The sequence below is a fragment of the Thalassophryne amazonica genome, chromosome 12 (assembly GCF_902500255.1).
Source record: "Thalassophryne amazonica chromosome 12, fThaAma1.1, whole genome shotgun sequence".
In the NCBI taxonomy this organism is placed as follows: domain Eukaryota; kingdom Metazoa; phylum Chordata; class Actinopteri; order Batrachoidiformes; family Batrachoididae; genus Thalassophryne; species Thalassophryne amazonica.
Window position 1 is genome coordinate 21,986,848 of NC_047114.1, and position 27,857 is coordinate 22,014,704.

General features: G+C 43.5%; 1 protein-coding gene and 2 long non-coding RNA genes across 3 annotated transcripts in view; 2 read left to right on the top strand and 1 right to left on the bottom strand.

The window, feature by feature from the left end:
• Positions 1-27,857, top strand: part of LOC117521623 (NACHT, LRR and PYD domains-containing protein 12-like) — a 177,440-nt gene that overhangs the window by 31,510 nt on the left and 118,073 nt on the right. The window lies entirely within an intron of this gene.
• LOC117521627 lies at positions 190-19,506 on the top strand. Its single transcript, XR_004563998.1, has 4 exons — positions 190-568; positions 3,288-3,292; positions 8,435-8,439; positions 19,497-19,506. It is a non-coding gene; the product is annotated as an uncharacterized LOC117521627 (long non-coding RNA).
• On the bottom strand, positions 1,937-27,831 carry LOC117521628. Its single transcript, XR_004563999.1, has 3 exons — positions 27,819-27,831; positions 23,165-23,172; positions 1,937-2,063 (listed from the first exon to the last, which is right to left on the bottom strand). It is a non-coding gene; the product is annotated as an uncharacterized LOC117521628 (long non-coding RNA).

A 27,857-nucleotide genomic window follows, 5' to 3' on the forward strand; every position in this document is an offset into this window, starting at 1 on the left:
GAAACATGGTTGATTAATCTGTATTTTCAAGCTAAAAGCACAGAGCAAAAGCTTTTAATTTTGTCGTGTTGATGGAGGAGCGCTCACTATTTTTGGCACGGTGGGCCGTCCTGCCAAGCCTGTGGAAGGGAATTGTTTCCTGGAAAATTCATTCATATTTTCCAACAATAAATCCAAAAAGTCAGTGTTTTGGTCCTGTGTGGACGGACAATCAGTGTAACTGTTTGACTCTCAGTGGGATCAGGACCAAGAAGACGACCATGAAAACCACTTTGAGTGTTCAGAATAATGATGCAGGTTGATGTGAACTTGAAGCTGTTTGTGTTCAGACATAATGTGAGTAAACTGTTTCTGATTGGTCCACAGAGTGAAGCAGCAGAGCTCAGAGGTTCTCAGGGTTCCATCTGCTCAGCAGCATCAAACACACCTGAACCACATGTTTCTGGTCTGTTGACTTCAATCAGATATTATCATTGGACAGTTTGTTCATAATGTCTTCATGCTGCAGCAACAAACACTTTGATGAGGTTTATTCTCTCATTTATATTCATGAGATCATCATTCATGGGTTTACTGTTGTTGAAAGTGATGATTTGAATTATTTGTGCTTTATTCAAATTCTGATCTCGACCTTTCAGAAAAAATGATTTAAAGGATTTAACTTTTCAGTGTTTTTAACTGAACTGGATTTTATGAACAAACTCCAGAGAATCTCAAACACTAAAAAAATAGTATAATGTGGAGACAAAATCCACACTTGGAAAAAAGTGAAGAGTTTCTACGTCCATATATATTCTGTTGCAGAATGTCGAGCAGAACATGTTGATGTTTGTTAAAAATGAGCTGAAGAGCATCCAGAAGGTTCTCCTGACAAATGATGCAGAATACTTGGAGAGTCAGAGTGAGAATGAGGAGCAGAGGAGCAGCAGACTGGTTTTCCTGGACCTCACAGTGACCTTGATGAGGTCAATGAATTATGATGAGCTGGCTGACTGTCTGCAGAGCAGTAAGAGGACTTCTGTCCACATTTAACGCAGACACTAAATAACAAGTGATGTTTGTCCATTTGAAATATATTCATGTGTGAATTCTATCAGGAAAACAGGAAGTGATGTCATCATTCAGTAACTGATCTGTGCTGTTTGTTCTTTCAGGAACTCGTGCTGAAGGTTGTCATCGTAAATTCAAATCTAACATGAAGCAGAAGTTTGAGCGTGTGTTTGAGGGGATCTCTAAAGCAGGAGAGGCGACTCTTCTGAAGGAGATCTACACAGAGCTCTACATCACAGAGGGCGGGGCTTCAGAGGTTAACAAGGAACATGAGGTCAGACAGATTGAAGCAGCATCCAGGAAAACAGACACACCACAAAGAACAATCACATGTGAAGACATCTTTAAAGTCTCAGCTGACACACAGCCACCAATCAGAACAGTGCTGACAAAGGGCGTGGCCGGCATCGGCAAAACAGTCTTAACACAGAAGTTGACTCTGGACTGGGCTGAAGGACGAACCAACCAGGACGTCCACTTCATATTTCCATTCACTTTCAGAGAGCTGAATGTGCTGAAAGAGAAGAAGTTCAGCTTGGTGGAACTTGTTCATCACTTCTTCGGTGGAATCAAAGAAGCAGGAATCTGCAGCTTCCAGCACTTCCAGGTCTTGATAGTCTTGGACGGTCTGGATGAGTGTCGCCTCCAGCTGGACTTCCACAGCAATGACATCCTGACTGATGTCACAGAGTCGAGCTCAGTGGATGTTCTGCTGACAAACATCATCAGGAGGAACCTGTTTCCCTCTGCTCGCCTCTGGATCACCACACGACCTGCAACAGCCAATCAGATCCCTCCTGAGTGTGTGGACATGGTGACAGAGGTCAGAGGCTTCACTGACCCTCAGAAGGAGGACTATTTCAGGAAGAGATTCAGAGATGAGGAAGTCCAGAAGAATCATCTCCCACATGAAGACATCACGAAGCCTCCACATCATGTGTCACATCCCAGTCTTCTGCTGGATCACTGCTACAGTTCTGGAGGATGTATTGGACACCAGAGACACACCAGAGCTGCCAGAGACTCTGACTGAGATGTACATCTACTTCCTGGTGGTTCAGTCCAAAGTAAAGAAGGTCAAGTATGATGGAGGAGCTGAGACAGATCCACTGTGGAATCCACAAAACAGGAAGATGATTGTGTCTCTGGGAAAACTGGCTTTTGAGCAGCTGCAGAAAAGGAACCTGATCTTCTATGAAGAGGATCTGACAGAGTGTGGCATCGATATCAGAGCAGCCTCAGTGTACTCAGGAGTCTTCACACAGATCTTTAAAGAGGAGAGAGGACTCTACCAGGACAAGGTCTTCTGCTTCATCCATCTGAGTGTTCAGGAGTTTCTGGCTGCTCTTTATGTCCATCTGACCTTCATCCAGTCTGGAGTCAATCTGCTGTCAGAAGAACAAACAACATCCAGAAAGATTCAAATATTTAAAGAAAAACCTGAACTAACATGTCTCCATCAGAGTGCTGTGGACGAGGCCTTAAAGAGTCCAAATGGACACCTGGACTTGTTCCTGCGCTTCCTTCTGGTTCTTTCCCTGCAGAGCAATCAGACTCTCCTACGGGGCCTGATGACACAGACAGACAGAATCTCAGAGACCAATCAGGAAACAGTCAAGTACATCAAGAAGAAGCTCGATGAGAATCTGTCTGCAGAGAGAAGCATCAATCTGATCCACTGTCTGAATGAACTGAAGGATCGTTCTCTAGTGGATCAGATCCAACAGTTCCTGAGCTCAGGACGTCTCTCTGTAGAACGTCTGTCTCCTTCTCATTTATCAGCTCTGGCCTTCATCTTACTGTCATCAGATCAACATCTGGATGTGTTTGACCTGAAGAAATACTCTGTTTCACATGAGGCTCTTCTGAGGCTGCTGCCAGTGATCAAAGCATCTAAAAAAGCTTTGTAAGGACAGAAACACTTTGATATTTGAACACTGACTTAATTTATAACATTTAAAAGTGAAAATCTTTCTTGTTTTTAATCGTCTCTGCAGGTTGTCTGGCTGTAATCTGTCAGAGAGAAGCTGTGAAGTTCTGTCTTCAGTTCTCAGCTCTCAGTCCTCCAGTCTGACAGAACTGGACCTGAGTAACAACCAGCTGCAGGATTCAGGAGTGAAGCTGCTGTCTGCTGGACTGGAGAGTCCACACTGTCACCTGGACACTCTCAGGTCAGGATTTAGTTTCTGCTTCAAATGCTTCAAAATGTTTCTCTGAATTCTAAACTGTTTCATCAGATTCAGTTTCACATCAACACTCAGATATGTCGTCTGAACCAGAACTAAAGGATTTCAGTCTCTGTTGTAAACATGTCAGGGTGGTGCAGCGGGTATCACATGCTCACAGTAAGAAGGTCTTATGTTCAGTTCCCATTAAAGTCCAGGTCCATTCTGTGTGGAGTTTACATGTTCTCTCCATGTCTGTGAGTTTATTCCTGACATTAAAATATGTTCATTAGTTTCTGGCTCCTCCCACTGCCCTTGAACAAGGTAGTGTCTGTAGACCTGTCCTGAGTCTTCTCTGTGGCTCATTTTTTTCATCAGATCCTCAGATCTCTCCCTCCACCTTCTCAACACCCTCGCCTCACTGGTCAGCACTTTAACATCAACAAACTTTATTACTTACCTACTGTACATCCTTTCCAGTTCTGTGTCCAATCAAAACAAGTATTTTTCTCTTTCTTCATCCACAGTTCAATGTGTCCTTTCTTTAGTTTTTGTCTCTTTTCTTTAAACTTTACACCACCTCCTCCTGTCTCCTGTCCACTTTCTTCTCTCCAATGATCTCAGTTCTTTTCTCCAACCTCTTTTCTCCTTGTACTTTCCTGAACACCTTCATTCCTCCTCCCAGTCTCCTCGTCTCCCCTCCATTGTCCAGATGTTACATCCAGCACCTTCCTGTCTGTCTCACTCACCACATCTGCAGGACTTTTCTCGTTGTCTATAATCACATTACCTTCATCCAGTGCCAAGAGGTGAGATGGGCACTTCCACTTTCTGTTCCTTGGTTCAGCTCTCTCTTTCTCTTTCTCTTTCTGCAAACTCATCCTACAAACCTCCACTCCGTGTCCTGTCACCACCTAACAATCTCTTTTAGTTTGAATCTCCTACATAGAATGTCGTCCACCTTCCTCCTTGATATCATATCGACCCACAACTTCCTCATCACTCTGCTCTGTATCATCCCATTGAAGTCTGCTCCAATCACCACTCTTCTGCTTAGATTCTCTCTCTACCTCCTCATTGAACTCACTCCAGAAATCTTATTCCTCCATCTCACTCCCTGCTGTTCTATTCTGGAATGTCAGATGTTGTTTAACAGCTCCTGATGTACGAGGTCTGTTAGAAAAGAAACCGACCTTTTTATTTTTTTCAAAAACTATATGGATTTGAATCACCTGTGGTTACATCAACCAAGCTTGAACCTTCGTGCGCATGCGTGAGTTTTTTCACGCCTGTCGGTTGCGTCCTTCGCCTGTGGGCAGGCTTTGAGTGAGGAGTGGTCCAGCCCTCTCGTCTTTTCTTTCATTGTTTAGGAATAGCTCAGAGACTGCTGCTTTGCTTGATCAAAATTTTTTCAGAAACTGTGAGGCACATCCAAGTGGACACCATTTGAGAAATTCAGATGGTTTTCGGTGAAAGTTTTATGGGCTGATGAGATATTAAGGAGTGTTACTGTCGCTTTAAGGATGGCCCACGGCGCCTTATGGCGCGCCGCGCCCCAAGCTGCCGTCGTCAGCCTGTTTCGAGCTGAAAACTTCCAAATTTAATGCTCTGTTGACCCAGGACGTCGTGAGAGAGCAGAGAAGTTTCAGAAGAGGTCGGGATCAGCAGTTTATCCAGACATTCCACTGTTAAAGGAGATTTTGTAATGAAAGGCGTGCGGATGGATTCGCGCGTTGGCACGCAGCCGGTCATCGCGCGGCGGCACAGAGAAACACCTCCGTGTTGGAAACCATTCGTAAGATTCAGGCAGCATTCGATGGTTTTCAGTCGAGTGAGTATCCGAGAAATTGTTTAACACCTGGGCATATTCCAACTTGTCCTGTAAGGCTTCCAACACGGAGGTGTTTCTCTGTGGTGCCGGGCCATGAGCGGCTGTGTGCCGACGCGCGAATCCGTCCGCACGTCTTTCATTACAAAATCTCCTTTAACAGTGGAATGTCCAGATAAACTGCTGATCCCGACCTCTTCTGAAACTTCTCAGCTCTCTCACAACGTCCTGCATCAACAGAGCCTTAAATTTGGAAGTTTTCAGCTTGAAACAGGCTGACGACGGCGGCTCGGGGCGCGGCGAGCCGTGCGGCCGTGGGCTGTCCTAAGCGATAGTAACACTCCATAATCACTCATCAGCCCATAAAATTTTCACCAAAAACCGTCTGAATTTTTTGAATGGTGTCCACTTCGATCTGCCTCACAGGTTCTGAAAAAATTTTGATCAAGCAAAGCAGCAGTCTCTCAGCAAGTTGTCAGACAAAGGAATTCCGACGGGAGGGGTGGACCAGTGCTCACTCAAAGCCTGCCCACAGGCGAATGATGTAACCAACAGGCGTGAAAAAACTCACGCATGCGCACGAGGGTTCAAGCTTGGCTGATGTAATCGCACGTGATTCAAATCCATATAGTTTTTGAAAAAATAAAAAGGTCGGTTTCTTTTCTAACAGACCTCATATATTTGTAAAGTTCTGTTGTCCCTCAGATGTTGCTCCTGTTTTTTGTGTGTCTGCTGTTTTCTTTGAATTTCCCTGTAAAGTTCTTCAGGCTTCAACATGTAATTGTATTTTCTGTTTAAGTTGTTAAATTCCTATCACCAAAGTCCTTCTATACATATTCCAGGCCTTAATGTGGCACTGTAACGCTCCCAAAAAATGGACAAGAAAACACTGAGCATGCACATAACCAGTGTAAGGAGCTAATCAATGTATCAGAAGAAGTGACACTACAATGTGGCACACTGGGGAGGATGTCACAGACTAACTGAATCAGCAATTTTATCCAGTGTAGCTCCACCTTCCACAACTCTGGCCACAAGATCTTCCACTCCATCACCTGGTCCATGCTACTTGCTGCTCCATCCTGACTGTCCTGCTCTCGCAGGTTTCCTCCACCCAAACTCAGGATGAAATCTGAGTTTGAGTGGATTTCATCCATCACCTAGAGGTGATCCTAAAACCTCCTGGAGGAGGAGACCAATTTAAAATCCTCAGAGAAATGTTTTGGATCAGTAGACTTAAGGTCCCAACTTTTCCTGGACTGAATGTTGAATGTGACTTTGTTCTGTTTTTCTGTTTTTGTTATTTGTGGACTCAAATTGATATGGAACCCGGGAGAGGTCACTTAAAGTGATATTTTTTTTCTGACCATGATCATTTGTGCACATGTTTTCCTTTAATTGAGACCACGATTTAATAAAATGTCCACACAAATTAATAAAATGTGCGCACGTTTTAATGGCCATGATAATTTGTGCGCACGTTTTACTTTAATTGAGCCCTTGAACTATAATAAAATGTGCACACGTTTTCCTGGCCGTGATAATTTGTGCGCACGTTTTAATGGCCATGATAATTTGTGCGCACGTTTTACTTTAATTGAGCCCTCGAACTATAATAAAACGTGTGCACGTTTTCTTTGCATTCAAAATGATATGACATAAATTGTTATCCTCACGACGGGGAGACGCTTTGCCCTCAGCATCCTTTTTAATGTGCTTAAAGTCCAGATGATGTCATGCTGGGCAGCCAAACCATGATGATACACTCTGACCAGATCTATTTATAATGGGGAAATGTATGACACTGTCTGCTGGTTTGTTGGCTAATAGCCAACATTTATGTGTCACAACAATATTGAATGCACTATTGCACTATTGCAATATTGAATATAACAAAACGTGCGCACAATATAATAAAATGTGCACACAATATAATAAAATGTGCACACAATATAACAGAACGTGCACACAATATAACAAAACGTGCACACAATATAATAAAATGTGCACACAATATAACAGAACGTGCACACAATATAACATAACAATATAATAAACTGTGCACACAATATAACAAAACGTGCACACAATATAATAAAATGTGTGCACAATATAATAAAATGTGCACACAATGTAACAGAACATGCGCACAATATAATAAAATGTGCACACAATATAATAAAACGTGCACACAATATAACAGAACGTGCACACAATATAACAAAATGTGCACACAATATAACAAAATGTGCACACAATATAATAAAATGTGCACACAATATAACAAAATGTGCACACAATATAATAAAATGTGCACACAATATAACAAAATGTGCACACAATATAATAAAATGTGCACACAATATAACAAAACATGCACACAATATAATAAAATGTGCACACAATATAACAGAACGTGCACACAATATAACATAACAATATAATAAAATGTGCACACAATATAACAGAACGTGCACACAATATAACAGAACGTGCACACAATATAATAAAATGTGCACACAATATAACATAACATGCACACAATATAATAAAATGTGCACACAATATAACATAACATGCACACAATATAATAAAATGTGCACACAATATAACATAACATGCACACAATATAATAAAATGTGCACACAATATAACAAATCGTGCACACAATATAACAAAAAGTGCGCACAATATAACAAAAAGTGCGCACCATATAACAAAACGTGCGCACAATATAACAAAAAGTGCGCACCATATAACAAAACGTGCGCACAATATAACAAAAAGTGCGCACAATATAACAAAACGTGCGCACAATATAATAAAATGTGCACAATATAACAAAACGTGCGCACAATATAATAAAATGTGCACAATATAACAAAACGTGCGCACAATATAACAAAACGTGCGCACAATATAATAAAATGTGCGCACAATATAACAAAACGTGCGCACAATATAACAAAACGTGCGTGCAATATAACAAAACGTGCGCGCAATATAACAAAACGTGCGCGCAATATAACAAAACGTGCGCGCAATATAACAAAACGTGCACGCAATATAACAAAATGTGCGCACAATATAACAAAACGTGCGCACATTCTCTCCACATGCAAAACATTTTGCAATGACCCTTCCAGGGCTCGGTAAATTGATGTGTATTTTATTTATTTATTTATTTTTCTAGCTTGTGTGTCTCTATATAAACTCTGAACTTTAAAATGTTCTGTTTTAGTTTCTGGATACCTATTTGCTGATCCTCTTGTGAGTCATGTGACCTGTGACACACTAGGAAAGCTCCACCCATCTAACACCCATGGTTGCCTTTATGCAGTGTTTAGGCCCCTGAGAGTGAAAAGTGTCTGAAAGTGTTTGATGTCTTCAGTCAACGTTCGTGTTGTTATGTGTGAAAAATAAATGTTGTTTCTTTACAGCAGCTGGCAGGATGCATGAAGACAAAAGCTCTGGCTCGTTCTTCCATGGAGTTTGCCACATTGTATAATATAGACAAAAACTGTGTCTTCTTTTGATAAAAATGATGATGGTGTTCGGGGTTTAATTTTTTTTTATGTATTATTCGTTTTGGGTTTGTGATTGCCTTTGAAATTACTCAGAAGCTCCTGCGGTGCTTAAACTCAAAACTGGCTCATCATTAGTTGACAGTGAACCAAGTCACTACTAAAAGTTAGCGATTAACTGTAACTTCCTCTCAATTTTTTAGTGGTTTATTGGTTTATTGTTAGAAAAGTTAACTTCTCAGTTAATGGATTAGCAGTGAATGAAGCTAACTTTTTGGTTAGCTGTGCCCACCACTGACCAGTGGTGGAAACACAAACCAAGTCCTTCTGACCCGTACAATGCTGTGCAGGACCGACCTGAACCACTCAGTGGAAACGGGGCTGTCAGCACACTGACTACATCATCATGATCTGACAGCTGCATTAACGTGTTCAACATATCCAACATATGTCAGCATTTTTAATACATCAAGGTGAATCAAGGTGTGACAGGGTTATTAGGTTCAATTCCCACCAAAGTTCTGGTGGCCTCGTTTATAAAACATTGTGTTGGCTTCATGTTAAAAGTATTCATATGAACAGAAGGCAAAAATGATATACAAAAAATACTTATACAACCATTTGTACACACACCTGCAAGCAAAATCATGTTTAACTCATTCAGTGCCAGTTATTTTCTAAATTCAGCTCGTCCCAGTGCCAGGATTTTTTCAGCATTTGAGTGTTTTTTCAAGACCCATAAAAAATTGAGTTATATGTCCATGTCAACAACAAACATACCAAAAGAAACTTCAGACTTTACTTTATCATCAGAAAAAAACGTTTGTTTGTACCTCTTTCCATTCTTTGGTAATTGTCTGCAGAACATGGGTGATTATCACTAAAAATGATGATTTCTGACAAAAAGCTGAGAAACTTGGCTTTTTGTGACAAGCAACATTTCAAGTAGAAAATGTCTGATTATAATTGTTTTTGCTTCAGTGACATCTCAAACATTATGAAAAGTGATCCTATTGTATAATACACCAAACAAAATAATCAGGGGTGGGACTCGTCTGTCTCTCCTCTCGGCTGCGCACCTTTTCCCTCTGGCTCCCGCGCGTCGGACCTTTTTACTTTTTTCATAAACCTGATGGATTTGAATCGCGTGTGCTGTCATGAGCCTGGCGATTGCATCATTTGCTTGTGTGTCGTGCGCTCGGCGTTTTTTCATTCCAAGGAAAAAAAAGGAATGACTGTAGCAGCGCGACTGCATCACAGTTTGACAGACACTGGGCGACAGCGAGGTGGAAACCAGTCGGATTAGGATCGGAACAACCGTAAGACGTCCTCAAACGGTGGAGAGCGAGCCACGCTCCGGTCCACACTCACGCTGTTCCCACCCACAGAATGGGTTCCCTTGTGATTATAAGTCTAATTTTTCTACACAAGCTAGATCAGATGATTACACCCCCCCATAAAAAAGTGTAATTGAAGCGATAACGCGTCTTTGGCATTGAGCGTCACTATCTGAAAAGACGCGTTTAAGCGTTTTTGGCACTGAATGAGTTAATAATAAAACACAACTTTGAATTATGCGCATGTTGATCTGTCTCATGTCCCGCCCTCGACACGCCCACATTCAGCCACAAATGGTCACCTCATGAATATTCAAACAGACGTGAAGCCTGAAACATGAATGTATCAAGAAAGAGCAGGACAATAAACTTTTCTGAAACAGAAATCAAAGGGCTTGTGTACAATCAGATAAAAAACAATAAATACAGAGTAGTAACACTAGGTGGCGAAAGTGAGCCAACAATTAATTCTAAATCCAAGCATTCATAAGGAAAATTCACTCAGCAGGTTTCTTCTGATTTTTGACATTTTGCTGACTCATGGACAGACTGTAACTTTAAGAAGCTTTAAGAAACTTTAAAAATCGTCACTCAAGAACCAGAATGAAACTTTCTGTTGTGTGGGCCGCTGAAGAGGAGGTACTGCTGGCCCACCACCACCAGTCGGCGCCCTGCTTGGAGTGCGGGCTTCAAGCATGAGAGGGCGCTGAAACAACAGAGTGTGACAGCTGTCACTCATTCACACCAGCTGTCACAAATCACCACCTTCTCTACAAAAGCCGGATTACTACTCCACCTCCCCGCCGAGAAATCAGCTACTGTTCAAGGTAATTCTCTGCTGTGATTAGTGCTAACTAATTGTTCTGTGTGCAGCCGTATTCCTGAGGATTCAGTGATTTTTGGATTGGCGTGCAGTGAGAGTCTGCGACGTCTTCGCCTCTCACTCCATCCAAGAAGCGACTGTCAGGAGCTGCACGGGTGATTCTGTGTCTGGAGGTGGAGGTTCTCCCTCCTGGAGGAACTGAGCTTGTAGGATTGCTGGGTGTGTATTCACACACCCACCATTAACTGTTTCTATCTTCTGCCAGCAGTACCAGGGTCGACAACCGAAGACGGTGACCACCTGGGGACTCAGGACTTGGCGGTTCCGGTGTTCTACAGCCCGTTGGTGGTGGAAGCTGTGTGGGTCCCGGCTCTTCGATCGCCAGAGGTCTCCTATCTTCGAGCCTGCCCGCACGTCACCTTGTGTATAATTGGCAATACATATTTCTGTCTGTATTCCGTTGTGCATTTTCACAACATTAAATTGTTACTCTTTGTCTTATCCATTGTCCGTTCATTTGCGCCCCCTGTTGTGGGTCCGTGTTACGACACCTTCCCAACACTTTCCAGATAACAGAATAAGTAAATCATTATTTATCATTAGTTGCTGTGATGTAATCGTGTTGATGTTTTTATTAAGATAAAATCTCAACAAATAACATTTGTGGAGCAAAAATGTGGACCAATTTTTAATATCAGATTGAACTGCTAACAGTGCTAAAGGTGAAAACATACAAAATTATATAACATGAAAATTTCATTCTATGGAAATACTGGAGCACAGACTTCTCAAATGGTCCACGAGGAGAATGAACTGCACAACAAGCTGTTTTATACCAGATATTTGGAATTAAATGCTCAGACAGGAGAGACACAGTCTGACCACAAAATGTAGCAGCCTCTCCTAGCATGGCTCTTGAATCACCTCACAGTTATTCACAATGCTGTGGGTTAAAACATGGGAAGTGATGAGGTATTTAAAAACAGAAGAAAAGAAAAAAAATCACCCCTTTATCCTTGTTGTGGAGGGGTAACTGTCTGTGGACACCAGGGCCTGTACTACGAAGCGGGGTTACTGGTTTATCAGGGTAACTTCTGGAGTAAGTTGATGACGTGTGGAGTAACTTCCCGGTTAACCCGTACTACGAAAGGTGGATAGGTGTCGATCGAGGCATGCTGCCACGACAACTTGGCTGTGCACCAAACCTGCTCCGAGCAGGTTATGTTCTAGTTTAGCTTGAGGTTCTCACTTAACCACTCCCTTTATAAGTACCGTCCATCCACCTGCATCACTCCAAAGACAGTGCCGGCCAACCTGGATGATCCGTGTGATATTTGAGCACAAATTGTGGGGGGCTCTCTCTGCAGGGCGAGGGTTTATAAAGACCGCCAGAATCCACTGACATACCCGGACGATATTCTCTATGAAAGATATAGATCCTCAGCCGAGGGAATTTGTTATCTTTGTCAGCTGATCATGCCAGACGTCTGTAACATCACCCATCGTACACTGTAATAAAAGACTGTTGTTTTTACAGGAAAATACTGGCAGCTGTGGTCACCACTGTAAAAAATACAGTGGTTAAATGTACAAAAAAAAAAGAGCTCTTGTTTGTAGATTTAACAATTCCTTTAATGTGAGTCAGCCGTGGTTCATTCACTGTAAATCCATATACATATTATGTCTGTAATGTTATCTACTGTGCTGCTGTATGTTTTACAGGAATTCCCCGGTAACCACAGCTGCCAGCGTTTTCCTGTAAAAACAAGTCATTTTTTACAGTGTAGCAATGCCCCGACGATCGAGCAGATAATGTGCCCTGTGCCTATTTTGCCAGTGGACACTTTATGTATTCCATCGGTGATGCTGAACATCTGAGCAAGAATACTGTATGTCGTATGATTCGCAACGTAGTACTTGCTCTATCTAAACTGTTGGATGCATTTGTCGTTTTCCCTGGCCATTTATCCGCAATGCAAATCAAAGAAGGGTTTCATACAATCGCGGGTAATTACTAATATCAAAATAGGTCTAATGCATGTCCATTAATTAGGCGAAGTGGGGCTTATCAAGCTATGAATATAAAACTACCGTTGTGAAGGATGTTTTTATATTTCATCTTCACCTGCTGCCAGGTGCGTTTTGCACTGCTATTACATCTGAAATATTGACAGGATTAGGAATAGCAATCATACAGTCAAGGTAGCCTATTTAGGAAACATTAAATTAACCTAACATTTATTAGTAGGCCTATGCCCACTTCTGAATCGTGTTGCATCTGGGCATAATTAATGAAAGAGGGGCATATATTTGCACATTTCAGACATTCCACAGGTTAATCATCTGTAACAGATTTGGAGAATTACGCATTTACCTGATCAGAAATACGTTGCCAACAAGCCTGTCTTGTCTTTATGTGTTCGATTTCCCCTTGTTAATTTAAATTCCACGTAGCTCTGCATAATAATCGTGCATTCTTCTCCGGTAAAGTAAGGTGACCGTGCCATCATTGAAAAAATGGTGACGTGTGCTGCAACACGCCCCTTTTATGTGAACGCGCACAAACTCCACTTAGGTTAACACAGGTTCAGCAAATCAACATCTTATTCAGCGTCGTAGTACCGATTAACACCACTTGAGGGCACCAGGTTTTGTCAACCCCGGTTTAAGAGGTGGGTTACATCTGAGTAAGTTAACCCGTAGTACAGGCCCCAGGACTGTTGTTCCAGGCTGTAAACATGTTTATTTCTGCTCTGAAGTTGGACATTTAAACATGGGCTTCTGTGGAAAGTAACTCCTTTTAGGAGTCAACCTCAAGTGACCAATCAAGGCAAAATTTTCAGCTTCTGGGTTTGCTTCATTCTCTGCAGATTGAGGTTGGGGCTTGGTTCTTGGGTACTGCTTTGCAGCTGCACGCTCCTCTAATGTGTCTGATGTTAGGTTAAATACAGGTTAAATGCAGAGGAATAGTTTCCCTTCAGGGATCAAAAAAGTTTATCTGACCTTATTCAATAACACATTACTGTTAACAGATAAATATATCTGATGTATAAAAGTCAGGTGTGTGTATGTGGGAGTGACCAACTATAATATGTCCCATAACAGCCCAGTCTCACTTTTTTTATGCTCCTTGCCACAAAATATCCGATCTTCGTGACTTTTTTTTTTTAACTCACTATTACTAACCCAACTCCTACCCCCAACCATAACCACCCTGACACCCCCCCCCCCCCCTCCTTGACTGTGAATTTTGTGCAGCCATCACGGAATGAATGAGAATGAATTTGTGCTGCCGCGACAAAAACAAGATGCTTTTTGTCACAATATTATGAACCAATAGATTAATGTATATTTCGTGCTCCTGAATCATGACTTGCTGTGAAGTATGGACAGAGACCTTTCTTTCTGTCCACATGTCCAAATTTTCAGCAAACATTAGCTCCTAATGTTAAATCAGTGAAAGTATTGATCAGTCATATCAAAGTGCACTGAGAAGGATTAAAGTTGTCTTTAATCTCACTCAGTCTTTAATGCTGTTGATGTCTTTAATCAAAGACAGTTCATGTGTTTTCTGTCTAACCAGGCATCATCCAGGTCTCCTGCTGGTCCAGTTAATAATCATGTTTGAATGAATAAAAACACTTTCAGGTTTGACTCAGTGTTGTATGGCTGGGGGGGCCTGGCTGCCTTTTTGTTTCTGTCTTTTGTTTTTCCTTCCAGGTGGCTTGCATTTGGGACTGAGTGGCTGTGTAGCTGAGTTTATCAGGACCTCACCCTGATCACCTGAGGCTGATCACCTGCGGCTCGTCAGGACTCACAGCTGTGGTGCATCTACATGGATTGGAACATGGTGGCATTTAAGACTGGAGTACACAGTGTGTATTTGCCAGAGACTCGACCTTGTGACCAGACGGGTGAGATCGTCGTCTCAAGAGCCATCTCATCATCAGTGGATGCAGAGAACGTCCAGGTTTGATGCATGGTCTGTGAAAGAGGAGGGGGTGAGGTCTCACGCTCATCAGCACACTTCCTGAGGTACGTTAGATTTTGTGACTAACATTTATACAGTCAGTAAATGTGGTGTCCCTCACACCTTATTATATTGAGCTGTATGTTGGTCGTTTAAATCAGCTTCCACTGCAGTGGAGTTTTGTGAACAGGGTGTTCTATGCCTGCAGGGTGGGAAGCTGATTTGCAATTAAGCCAGGAAGTGTTTGCTGTTTGTACACCTTTGAGTGGTCTCTCTGTGTGTTGAGTGTGGACTCACATAAGGATTTCTTCTTTCACAGACTCGGTTTGTCGCGGCCACCTGGGGGGTGTCGGCGGGGTCCTTGGGTCCGAACTGGTTCTGGCTCCGGACCGTTTTGTGCTGCTGGGAGCACACCGCAAATCCGCCACGCCAGACCGCGCACTTATTTGTTTGTATTTTTTCACAGCACTGTTATGTTCATTAAACTCTGTTATCCTTTGTACCGTGCTCTGCTTATTTTATACTGGGTCCTTCAAACGCTGGTCGGTTCTCCGGGCTGCGTCCGACACATAACACTCAGTGTCCAAAGCTGGTTTATGGATCCTGTCTGAGGTGTAGAACAAACTGGAACCTTTGCATGACAACACAAATCTGTTTCTTGTTGATTTTGTCTTTAGGTTGAGTTTGTGTGATCTGTCAGAGAGAAGCTGTGAAATTCTGTCTTCAGTTCTCAGCTCTCAGTCCTCCAGTCTGACAGAACTGGACCTGAGTAACAACGATCTGCAGGATTCAGGAGTGAAGCTGCTGTCTGCTGGACTGGAGAGTCCACACTGTCACCTGGAGACTCTCATGTCAGGACTCATCAATGTGTGCAGCAGCTCCGTGCTGCTGCAAAGTGGGGACGTCCTGACACTGTCCTCACATTGTGTCTGCTGGTTTGTGTGTCTGCAGGCTGTCAGGCTGTCTGATCACACATGAAGGCTGTGCTTCTCTGGCCTCAGCTCTGACCTCCAACCCCTCCCATCTGAGAGAGCTGGACCTGAGCTACAACCATCCAGGAGACTCAGTCAAGCTGCTGTCTGCTGGACTGGAGGCTCCATGCTGGACTCTGGACTCTCTCAGGTATGGACTCTGTCTGATGGAGGAGCTCTATGTGGAGACATTTAGTCCCACTGGTTCATGTGGACCTGACACACCAAGCTGACCTCAAACACCTCACACTGACAAACAGCGACTCAGCAAACTCTCTGTGACGACTCATTGTTACTGTTTCACATCAACACATGACACAGATTCCAGCTGATGGATCGAAGGGCGGGGTTTAGGGGGTTTAAATCCCACCCCCGTCCCACTTGAGCTGCACCAAAACTTAAATGTCTTTGTTTCAAATTGTCAGCCAAAAGCTTAGTTCTTAGCGATCCAGGGTATAATTGGCCGTTTTTGACTACTTTTCAATTTACCATAAAAACTGTTTACTTTGTCTTGTTTGGTGTCATTTTTTTCAGCACAACCTCACCTGTGTTACTTTAAAGTTTTGTGTTCATTCTTATGTATTAACACAGTGAACCTAAATTCACACAAAAACATAAAATCCTAATTGAGAAATTTTGTTTGTGTTTTTTTTTTTTTTTTACTGTGAAAACTACAAATATGTTTAACAAACAATTTTTATACCAGAATGCAAATATAAATTGTAAATTTTAAAAATGTACAAAAGTAGCAAACAACAAATATATATATATATTATAGACAACTATTTACATTCAAATGCAGGAAATGCTTCAGGTGTTTTTTATTCAACTATTTACAAAACAATAAGATGCCACACAAATTATTTGTGCCACTCAAAAAAAAAAACAATTCCTGTCCAACACAAGACAGAGTGAACACAGTCTGACCCACAAGAGGAGAGTCACTCCTCCTGTTGACCACCTGGAGGTTAACAAAATTATTAATCACCATCTCCAAATGTCCAAAATACATCTTTGAATTGACTGAGAAATCAGGAAAATGCACCTTTAATTTCAAAATGTTCTGGGGTCATGCCCCTGCACCTCCCTTGTTACCCCCCCCCCCCCCCAACATACCGAGATCTGCCCCTGAACATACATGTGTATATGTTCTGCTCACGTGCTTCTTGAGGAAATCATTTGTTAGTCATTCACACATTCTGGTGCAAAGACAAACAAGAACAGTCGATCATTTTCACTGTCAGTCTGTTCAGAGTCACATGTTTCAAACAAGAATGGAGACAAAAAGCTTCATTTCTCTGAAGCAGGAGTCACCAACCTGCTCCTGGAGATCACCTGGGGCCTCATGTACAGCGACGTGTGGATTTTCTGCTGAAACATGTCGCACACTAAAACCCAGAAACTGGTGTAAAAATATTCAGATGTATCAAAGTGAGCATCCTCATGGATCCAAACACATTCCATTAGTACAGCTCACTGAACGTGGAATTGAGTGAACATGCAGACGCACCAAACTCTGCCCTGGCCACGACCCTATTTAAATATGCAAATCCATGTAAATAGGCCCTGGAGCTGGGATTCACCACCACGTCACACCAGACAACATGAACACAGACAAGAAATTATACTGAGTGTGAGCTACAGATGATGGAAATGACATGAAGACATGCAGGAATAATTTATTTGGAACCTGATAAACAGAATAATCATGAAACTGGTAAAATGTGTGTGTGTGTGTGTGTGTGTGTGTGTGTGTGTGTGTGTGTGTGGTGTGTGTGTGTGTGTGTGTGTGTGTGTGTGTGTGTGTGTGTGTGTGTGTGTGTGTGTTGTGTGGTGTGTGTGTGTGTGTGAGAGAGTGAGAGGCTGTAAACACTGTCAGCTCAGAACAGCACACACACACACACACTGAAGTTAAAAAGGTGAAGTGTGTCCCTGCCGACAGTGTGTGAAATTCACAACTTTACACGTGTGTGTATATTGACAAGTACTGAACACTGGGAGACAATCAGTTAAGAAGCTCTGCTGCTCCAGTCTCACCATCAAGAAAAACCAAACACATTGATCATAACAACAAATAACATATTTGAATGCTCACACGCCCAAATGTGCCCACACTGGTTTTCATTCAGAACAATTACACAAAAAAACTGTGTGTCAGCTTCTAGTCTGTTCCCACCTCAACCCAATGCATCTGTGCATCACATATGATGTGAACATTGATGAAATGAAAATGTTTCCTGTTAACAAAAACATATTAATCATGTGATGGCATCTTTATAGCAACATGTGTGCAGTCAGTTGCTCTGATCACATTAAGGAAACCGGCTCTCACTGCAAATTGTGCTTTAATGTTGGATTGTGATGTACCTGGATGACATTCAGATGATTGTGTTCCACACAGCTGACATGGCTCAGCTCGGTGTTGACTGACACACTCCTGACTGATCAGCCAGCTCCCGCTGGAATGTCCCTGTTGTCAGGAAGCCCAGTGTGGTCAGCATTTGTGTGGGCACAGACAACCCCTGGCTCCTCGCCGTATTGTGCTCTGAGCCAGCCGCAGTTCTGCACGTAACTCCAGTCTGTCCTTGGTAATCGAAATCAGCTAATGAGCCAATTATCTTCATTTCCAAGTAAATCCTTGTGTTCCCTGAATACACGCTCACGTCTGATTGCTCCATTTATAAGGTCCTCTAACAACGTTATCACAGCGATTGTTGGTGCCATTTTCCACATCACTTTGCTTTTATGTTCACCCACATAATTGCAAACACGTGGGTGTGTTAATTGCTCATCAGTGTTTCTCTGATGTTCACATCACTCTGATGACTTCTTGTTTTCAGCAGTGGAACAGTAGCTGTAGTAGCTGTACACCAGACAGAATTTTTGTGTGACGCACCGCACATTTCCACAGTCATTTCACTTTTGATCCATCTGAACGTTGCCATGGAGATGGACATATGCCACGTTTTTGTGTGTACACACGCTTTGTCCATGAGGCCCCTGCTGTCCTGCATGTTCTCCATGTGGACCTGCTGCAGCCACAGCTGATTGATTAGCTGATTAAATCATTATTTTCACAGCTAGTTTTCTTTGGATCAGATGAACACATGAACATTTTTCTGAGACATCAGCAGTGATTCAGCTTAACGCTAAAACAGAGAAGAAATAAAAAGTAAAGAGAAGAATTTCAGCTGGTTTGTCAGAAGGCACATGGGAGACCGGAGCCCTGATTTGATCTGTTTTCTTGTATTTATATTCTTTGTGTTGCTGAATGATTGATGGAAATGAAGTCTGAGAAGATGTTCATGTGTTCATCCTCTGACTTGTCTGAAGAAAACTGGCTGTAAAAGTGATGATTTTCTATAAATTCTTCAGTCTGTCAATGAAAATGTCCAAACAAATATTTATTGTTTTTATTTGACTGTGAAAACATTTTGTTTTGTTGTTGTTCAGTTTTGTAAATTTTGTAAAAGATTCTGATGAGTGAAAAGTTATTGATTGATATTGATTTATGAACATATTTTAAATTGTGTGGGGAGCCAATAATTCTGATCAGGACCAGAATCAAACCGACAGACAGTAAATCAGATAATTTAAATATTTAGTTTATCCATCAGAAATTGATCCTGTTGTTTGTTTAAAAAAGATAAAACTCCAGTGGATGTTGGATCTTGAACCAGTACTGATCTGGTTTTTCTTTGTCCCCAAAATGATAAATGGACATTTTTCAGGATTTGAACATTTCAGTTTTGTGTTCTTATTGTCGCTGTGAGTTCAGAATCCAAGATTGAATTCTAAACAAGTGCAGTTTGAACCTTTTCCCTCCAGAGTCACAGATCACAAAAAGAAAAGTCAAACATGATGAAACCTGGAAATTAGATTTGAAACATTCCACAAAGATTCTGAGACTTTTGGGACTCAGAGACAAAATGAGCGTCACACCAGCGCAGCCGCGTGTTTAACAAAAAGTAACCAGAAAGACGACAAAATATCAACTCTGAGAAAAAGACACACAGAAGATCTTCTGTTCTTTCACACGTTTCCATGGAGACATGGACTGTGGACTGGACGACCCTGATATCATCTGATCCCAAAGAGAGCAGAAGGTGTTCTGTTTTAGTCCCAGAGATCAGAAGAAAATCTGATCTGGTCCGTCTGTGAACTCATGGACGCCCCCATCTTACGAAGGGATCTCTCACCAATACTGCCTGCTGATTGGCTGAAATCAATGTGGACGTCATTCATTCTGCAAAGACTGAAAAAAAAAAAAAAACCCACCAAATTATAAATGTGATTTCATAAGAACAGCAGGAAATTCAATTTGCAAACATGAAAAAATAAATCTAGTGTTTAATAATCTTTGAAACATTTAGTTTTAATTCTGGAGGATTTGCTACGAGGCTCCACAATATGAGGGGACATGTTGCGCCTGCAGCTGATTGGCTGAGCACACCTGACTTAATGATCAGTGGGCGGAGCCTGGAGAGTCAGGTGACCTCTAGGAACAGGGTTGGTGACCCTGATTTAAAGGATTAAATCCACTCGGTAAAAATTTTAACGGCTGATGAGAGATTTTGGTCTGGTAGTGTCGCTTTAAGGACGGTCCATGGCGCCTGACGGCGATCTGCGCTTCGAGGCGGCAGCGTCTCGCCGTTTCAAGTTGAAAACTTCCACATTTCAGGCTCTGTTGACGCAGTAAGTCGTCAGAGAACAGAGAACTTTCAGAAGTCGGCATGAGGAGTTTATTTGGACATTCCATTGTTAACGGTCATTTTGTAATGAAAGAACGTGCGGGCAGAGTCACATGTCGGGCCGGACCCGACCGCGGGGGGTCGCGACAGGAAAAACACCTCCGTTGGAAATCTTAACGGGCAAGTTGGAACATGCCCAAGCTGTTAAACAATTTCTCAGTTACTCACTTGTTGAAAGCCATTAAAAGCCGCCTGAATTCTACAAATGGTGTATTTCCTGTCGCGGCGCACACAGATTTGCCGAGTCATCACGGAAACAACTCGGCGAATTTGCGTGTACGTCTTTCATTAAAAAAATGTCCTTAAACAGTGGAATGTCCGCATAAAGTCCTCATGCCGGCCTCTTCTGAATCTTCTCTGTTCTCTCACGATGTCCTGGGTGAATTAAGCCTTAAATTAGGATGTTTTAAGCTTGAAACAGGCCGACGACAGCGCCTGGAAGCGCTGCAGGACATCCCGCTCCGTGGGAAGTCCTTACACCGACAGAAACACCCCATAATCTCTCATCAGCCGTTAAACTTTTCACAGAAAACCATCTTAATTTCTCGAATAGTGTCCACTCGGATATTCCTCACAGGTCCAGAAAAAATTTGGATAAAGCAACGCGCGCCGTCTCGAGCAGCGTGTGAAACAAAGGAATTCAGCCGAGAGTGTTATATGGCTGGGGGGGCCTGGCTGCCGGTTTGTTTCTGTCTTTTGGTTTTCCTCCCAGGTGTCTTGCATTTGGGACTGAGTGGCTGTGTTGCTGAGGCTGTCAGGACCTCACCCTGATCACCTGCGACTCGTCAGGACTCACAGCTGTGGTGCATCTGGATGGATTGGAACATGTTGGCATTTAAGACTGGAGTGCACAGTGTGTATTTGCCAGAGACTCGACCTTGTGACCAGACGGGTGAGATCGTCGTCTTGGGAGCCATCTCATCAACAGCGGATGCTGAGAACGTCCAGGTTTGATGCACAGTCTGTGAAAGAGGAGGGGGTGAGGTCTCACGCTCGTCAGCACACTTCCTGAGGTACGTTAGATTTTGTGACTAACAGTTATACAGTCAGTAAATGTGGTGTCCCTCACACCTTATTGTATTGAGCTGTTTGTTAGTCATGTATCAGCTTCCACTGCGGTGGAGTTTTGTGAACTGGATGTTCCATGCCTGCAGGTTGGGAAGCTGATCAGTAATCAAGCCAGGAAGTGTTTGCTGTTTGTACACCTTTTAAGTGTTCTGTGTGTAGAGTGTGGACTCACATAATGGTTCCTTCTTTCACAGACTCGGTTGTTGCGGCCACCTGGGGGGTGTCGGCGGGGTCCTTGGGTCCGAAACAGCTTCTGGCTCCGGACCGTTAGCGCTGCTGGGAGCGCACCACGCCAGACCGCACTTTTTTGTTATTATCACTGTTATGTATTAAATTCAGTTAGCCTTTGAACCGTGCTCTGCTTATTTCATACTGGGTCCTTCAAACGCTGGTCGGTTCTCCGAGCTGCGTCCGACACATAACAGTAGTCTCTGGCCAAACATCACGGACTCAGCGGTAGCAGAGACGGTAACGCGCCGGGAAGGCGGCAGCAGACGTTCAGTGGTTATCCGGATCAGTTGCGGGGCTCTCCGCCCGGAAGGTGCGTGTTTGAGACCCATTACTGGATACTGATTTGTGCTCTCTTGCAGCCGTGTTCCTGTGTTGTGCCTTATCCGTGGGTCGTGGTGGAGTGTGACTGGCGACGGCTTTGCGTCACGCTCCGACCGGATAAGAGGTTTAAACGGGAGCTGCAAGAGTGCGTTTGTAATGGGTTCACGCGCACGGCGGAGCTCTGTTAGCACGGGTCGCTGGGCTTCCTGTGTTACAGTCGTAGCCCCGTTTCCCCGGACAAAGGTAACTACTGCTCTGTTGTATCAGCTCCGGCGTTATTTAGTTGAGCACATTTTGGTTGTGTGTTGCACTCAGCTGCGCACATAAAAGCAGCTCGTTTGTTTTTTTCTGTCGCCAAAGGGGTTTTTTTGTTTTTAGCACTCTGGCTCCCCCTTGTGGTGACTGAATCACGTTACGGTCAAGCTCTTGAGTAGGAACAGGTGTGTTCCATTTGGTTGAGCTTGACGGTATAACTCACTGATTTGTTTTGTGTTAGTTCATTTTGTGTGGGTGTTGAGTTGGTTTTGTGTGGGATTTATTTTTTGTTTTCCACTATTTGTCTGGGGTTGTGACCCTGCAGCCTGTCTGGAAACGAACAAAAAAAAGACAAAAAAAAAAAAACAAAAAAAAGGGGACCCAAACAACTGTGTGTTGGTCTGTTTGTTTTTCCTTTTATTTTTTTTTGTTTCACTTCCCCAGGGTTAGATGGAACGGTCCCCTGGGGGGTGATGGGGTGGTACTTGGGTTGTTTTTTCTCTTTTTGTTTTTTGTTATGCCCTCTCTTCTCCTCTGACTCCAGCCGGGTGTGCCGTGGTGTCGGCATTGCTGGAGGGGTGCAGTTGGGTTGTGCTGGGCGTTCCCAGGTAGCCTCTGCACCCGGGAGGGGAGGGGGGGGGTTTGGGGTATCTTTTTGTTTCCCCCCCCAGTTTCCGCCCTCAGGGTTTGACTGTGGTGTCCTCTGGGGGGGAAAAGGCTGTAGGCCCATCTAGCCATGGACGGCCGGGGCTGGGTCCATTGGTCATGAGGGGAGGCGTCTCCTGGGGTTGACGAGTGGTCCTCTGGGAGGCGCTGGTAGTCCCCGTGGGTGACGTTGGATCCCAGAGGGACCTCGGTCGTGGTTATTACTCCTGGAGCTGGCGGGAGGCCCTCTGGGGGGTGTTGGTCCCTACATGTCGTTTGGGGGGGAGGAGGGGGGGGTGTTGTAGCATTTTTGTTTGTGAGCTCAAGTTTGGGTTTTTCTTTTCTCCCCTTCCCTGGGGTTTGATGGAACGGTCCCCTGGGGAGGGGGGGGTGTTTTGGTTGTTTGTGTTTTGTTTTATGACTAATTACACGTTTGGATAAAGGCTGACCGCACAGGTGTAGGAACTCCTGGCCACACCTGTGCTAAGAGACTGTCAGAAACAAGGGCAAAGATGCAGCCAGTTCAACCAGTCTGTTGGAGGATGAACGCGGACACGGTTTCCAGCCATGGTCCCTGGAGGGGGGTGTTTCTCCTGGGCCAGGTGTGTGTGGTCGCCGGGAGGCTTCCCGTGAGGGTGGGGTACTGTTATATGGCTGGGGGGGCCTGGCTGCCGGTTTGTTTCTGTCTTTTGGTTTTCCTCCCAGGTGGCGTGCATTTGGGACTGAGTGGCTGTGTTGCTGAGGCTGTCAGGACCTCACCCTGATCACCTGCGACTCGTCAGGACTCACAGCTGTGGTGCATCTGGATGGATTGGAACATGTTGGCATTTAAGACTGGAGTGCACAGTGTGTATTTGCCAGAGACTCGACCTTGTGACCAGACGGGTGAGATCGTCGTCTTGGGAGCCATCTCATCAACAGCGGATGCTGAGAACGTCCAGGTTTGATGCACAGTCTGTGAAAGAGGAGGGGGTGAGGTCTCACGCTCGTCAGCACACTTCCTGAGGTACGTTAGATTTGTGACTAACAGTTATACAGTCAGTAAATGTGGTGTCCCTCACACCTTATTGTATTGAGCTGTTTGTTAGTCATGTATCAGCTTCCACTGCGGTGGAGTTTTGTGAACTGGATGTTCCATGCCTGCAGGTTGGGAAGCTGATCAGTAATCAAGCCAGGAAGTGTTTGCTGTTTGTACACCTTTTAAGTGTTCTGTGTGTAGAGTGTGGACTCACATAATGGTTCCTTCTTTCACAGACTCGGTTGTTGCGGCCACCTGGGGGGTGTCGGCGGGGTCCTTGGGTCCGAAACAGCTTCTGGCTCCGGACCGTTAGCGCTGCTGGGAGCGCACCACGCCAGACCGCACCTTTTTGTTATTATCACTGTTATGTATTAAATTCAGTTAGCCTTTGAACCGTGCTCTGCTTATTTCATACTGGGTCCTTCAAACGCTGGTCGGTTCTCCGAGCTGCGTCCGACACATAACAGAGAGGGCGGGACCACATCTCACTCAAGACCTGCCCACAGGGAAATGACGTCACCGACACGCGTGAAAAAACTCACGCATGCGCACGAGGGTTCAAGCATGATTGGTGTAATCGCATGTCATTCAAATCCATATAGTTAAAAAAAAAAATAAAAGGGTCGGTTTATTATCTAAGAGACCTCGTAAAGTGTGTGGATGAGATCAATGTCATGTTGATGTTTCCATGATTAAAGCCCATGTGTTGCTCCGCCCCCTCCTCCTTTCAGGGTGGATCCTGGTGGAGTCCGATGGCTGAGACCAGGTCTGAGGAAGTGTAAGTCTTTGATCCATCTGTTTCCATAGAAACCACCCTCTGTGACATCACTCATTCAAGTCCTACTGACAGTGAAGCAGAGTTCAACATGAAGGCGCGTCTGATCCACGTGTGTCACGTGCACGACTTCTCCAAATGGACACGTTGAAAATAAATTCAGTGTTTTCATATTCAACCACAAAGCTGTGCACAGCACACTGAGAGGCCCCGCCAACTTCCTGTCTGTCTGACCTGACTGTGACTAGTCCCTCCTCTTCTCTCTGTGCACGCTCTGAATCAAAATTGTGCTGATGAATGAATTGATCAGTCGATAACTGATCAGAGAACTGTTGTATCAATAACCCCAGCTTTGTCATGTTGATCAATGAACTGATCGATCAATAACTCTGGCTGCGTCATACTGATCGATGAACTGATCAATCTGTAACTTCGGCTGTGTTGTGTTAATCAGTGAACTGATTAATTGATAACTGAACTGATCCATCAATAACTCTGGCCGTGTCGTGCTGATCGGTGAAATGATCAATTTGATAACTCCAGCAATGTGATTTTGATCTGTGAACTAATTGATTGATAACTCTGATTGTATTGTATTCATCAATGAACTGATCAATTGATAACTCTGGCTGTGTTGTGTTGATCAGTGAACTGATTGATTCATTACTTCGGTTGTGCTGAAAGATGAAATGATTGATCAATACCTCTGCCCGCGTCGTGCTGATCGGTGAAGTGCTGGATCGGCTCCGGCTGTGTTGTGTTGACTGATGAACTGATTGATTGATAACTGTGTTGTGTTTTGTTCCATCAGATTTCTGTGAACTCTCTCTGGATCCAAATTCAGTGAACAGAAAACTCAAACTGTCCAACAACAACACAAAGGTGGAACATGTGGACGAGGATCAATCATATCCTGATCATCCAGACAGATTTGACCTTTGACCTCAGGTCCTGAGTACAACTGGTCTGACTGGTCGCTGTTACTAGGAGGTCGAGTGGAGACGAGACGTTTATATATCAGTGACTTACAGAAGAATCAGAAGGAAAGGAAACAGTTTGGACTGTTTGTTTGGATTTAATGATCAGTCCTGGAGTCTGATCTGCACTGATGGTTTGTGTTACTCTGTCTGTCACAATAACAGACACACATTCCTTCCTCTCTCTCCTTCGTCCTCTCACAGAGTCTCAGTGTTTGTGGACTGTCCTGCTGGCACTCTGTCCTTCTATGACGTCTCCTCTGACTCTCTGATCCACATCCACACCTTCTGCTGCACGTTCACTGAACCTCTGTGTGCTGGGTTCACGTTCTGGCCTGGTTCCTCAGTGTCTCTGTGTGGACTGTAGGACAGAGAGTCTCCTCCTGTGGACACAAACACTCGATCACACACGTTTGGACAGTAAATGTCCAGCTGGTTTGATTTTGACGTCTCAGTTGTTGTAAATTCAGCCTGTAAACAAACATGATTTTCACATGATTGACAGTTTGTTTGTTTGTTTGTTCAAAGAAACAAACAATAAACAGAGTCCACTTATTGTTGTCTCTGGGACAGTCTGTTCATGATTGAAAGCTTGAAATCTGTCTCTGCTGATTGTCTTTTTCTTATCAAAGCAGTTTGATGTGTTGATTGTCTGTCTGTCTGCTCACAAATCATTTGGATGTCTTCATTGTGGCTCCGCCCACCTGCAGCCATCAGACAGGTGGATCTATGTCCAAATAAAACAGCTCGTTCTTGTTTTTTTTTTCCTCTTAAATCTGTCATTAATTATTATTTAATTAATCATTAATTAATCCTCAAGTGGCTCCTGGTGTGTCGTGAGCACCTTGACATCAGTGTGTGAATGTGAGGCATAATTGTAAAGCGCTTTGAGCATCTGATGCCGATGGAAAAGCGCAATATAAATTCAGTCCATTTATCATTTTTCATTTATTAAAAATTGTAAAAAGTAAAAATACTCAAACTCATCTGTTTTTGTCCATTTGAGTCTTGAGGAGGAATAAAGTAATTTTTCACAGTCTGAGTTTGTGTTTTGTTCTAAATCTGGTGAGTTTGTCAAAGTGTGAACCAGGAGCTGAATATTATTACACCTCTAATGTTCACACGTCATCTGACACACACAAGACAAACAGGACAACAGACACAAAGACGTCACATTGTCATCCTGATGTTCTGTTTGTCTGGCAGGCCTCAGGTCAAAGGTCACAAGGCGGTTGTGGTGCAATTGTGAGTTTTAGTTTGTATCCCAGGAATTGTATCCGATGACACGGAAGCGCGACTCAGTGCAGCGCTTACATGAGCCAGCTAGCATCTGTTAACCTGCCAGAAAATGTGTCCCCTATCTTTATAGCTGGTATTACACCCTAACATCATTTATTTTAAATTCATATTTACCTTAGTTCATACCCAATTACGACAGTAAATTTGTAAGGTATTTGTAAAGTTTTCACTAACACACCCCCAAACCATCACAGATGCTGGCTTTTGAACTTTGACCTGGTAACAATCTGGATGGTCTTTTTCCTCTTTTGTCTTGAAGCACAAAGGTTGACAGGAAACCGGAAGAAGAAAAGGCGAAGTTAGCGTGAAAAGGTGGAACAGCTGAGAAGGTTGTTGAAACAGCGGCTAACTGCTGCTAATGCTGAGATATTTGCAGCAAGGGCAGGTGCATTTTGTAGCAGCAGCATCTTGTCTCAGCACTTCCTGTAGCATCTTTATGTGCTGTAACAGATGCTTGTCTTTTATTTACCTGCCGAGGCAGGTGCCAGTGATTTCAGTTAATTTGTAAATTTCAGACGTGTACATGTAAAAGCATAAGCAGACCAGAGATGAACGAATAAAAATACAAGTATGAAAAAATGTCTTCAAAATAGTTTGTTCATAACAAGTGAATAATGAGCAGATGCTGGTGTTTGGATAAGTTTTGATTTACTTACGTACTTTAATGTGCTAATTAAGCTTTTAATGCAAAATGTGGATCAATATGACGTGTTTTCATGTCAGCTGTTGTCATACACGTGTGAGACAGGTGCTGTAGATGTCCTGGAGGGAGGAGAGGGAGACACCAACAATCTTCTCCACTGCTCTCACGACGTGTTGGAGGGTTTGGATATGAAGCTATCCAGGAGA